Source organism: Otolemur garnettii, unplaced genomic scaffold (genome assembly GCF_000181295.1).
Source record: "Otolemur garnettii isolate 467f Iridium unplaced genomic scaffold, OtoGar3 scaffold00305, whole genome shotgun sequence".
Classification (NCBI taxonomy): Eukaryota; Metazoa; Chordata; class Mammalia; order Primates; family Galagidae; genus Otolemur; species Otolemur garnettii.
Window position 1 is genome coordinate 681017 of NW_003852700.1, and position 1036 is coordinate 682052.

The window sequence follows — 1036 nt, forward strand, 5'->3', positions numbered from 1 at the left end:
GGAGGTGGCAGGTTCAAACCCATCCCCGACCAAACACTACAAAAAAAAAAAAAAAAAAAAATTGAGACATCTAAATTACCTAAGAGTTTTATCTTAATGATAGTAAATGGGTGAAATACAAACAACTAAGTAAATTCATAAAAATGGAGATATCAACAAAAAAGAAAAGCTTTAAAAAAAGAGAAATTCCTAAGTTGAAAAACACAGTGGAAAAGACTGAGAAATTTTCAAAGGTAAGAAAAAGAATATAGAATATCAAACTCACCACACTTCAACTAGGACAAACACAAAGAGACCCATAAAAAGATACATGAAGATCAAAGATTTGAAAACCACACAAAAGTATCCTGAAAGCCACTAAGAAAAAAGATGTGTCATGTCTAAGCATGCTCTTCTGAGATTACTAGGTGGATTTATCCACACACACTTTCTGTATCAAAAAAGAGTCAAAGTGCTGAAAGAACAAAAATTTCAAAACACATATACTATATGCATCAAAACATCCCTTCAATATAAACAAAAAAAATAGACATTTATCAACATAAATCAATGCTGAAAACTGCCAAATAAGAAATGTCAAAGGGGGCAGCACCTGTGGCTCAGTGCATAGGGCGCCGGTCCCATATACTGAGGGTCGTGGATTCGAACCCAGCTCCGGCTAAACTGAAAAAAAAAACCAAAACAGCCAGATGTTGTGGTGAACACCTATAGTCCCAGTTACTTGGAAGACTGAGACAAGAGAATCACCTAAGCCCCAGAGCTGGAGGTTACTGTGATCTGTGACGCCACGGCCCTCTATCCAGGGCGACAAACTGAGACTCTGTCTCTTAAAAAAAAAAAAAGTAATAATTTTAGCATTCAATGGAAGTTAGCTTGACATGAGTCTGAATAATATTAATAATACTGATATATCTTTAAGAACTTTTTATAATTTCCATTCTTCAAGGTGTTCAGAAAGAAAATATCTACAGAATTCATGTGAAGTAAACTAAGAAAGCAATCAGACTAATTACAAAAATCAATAAAACAGAAATGA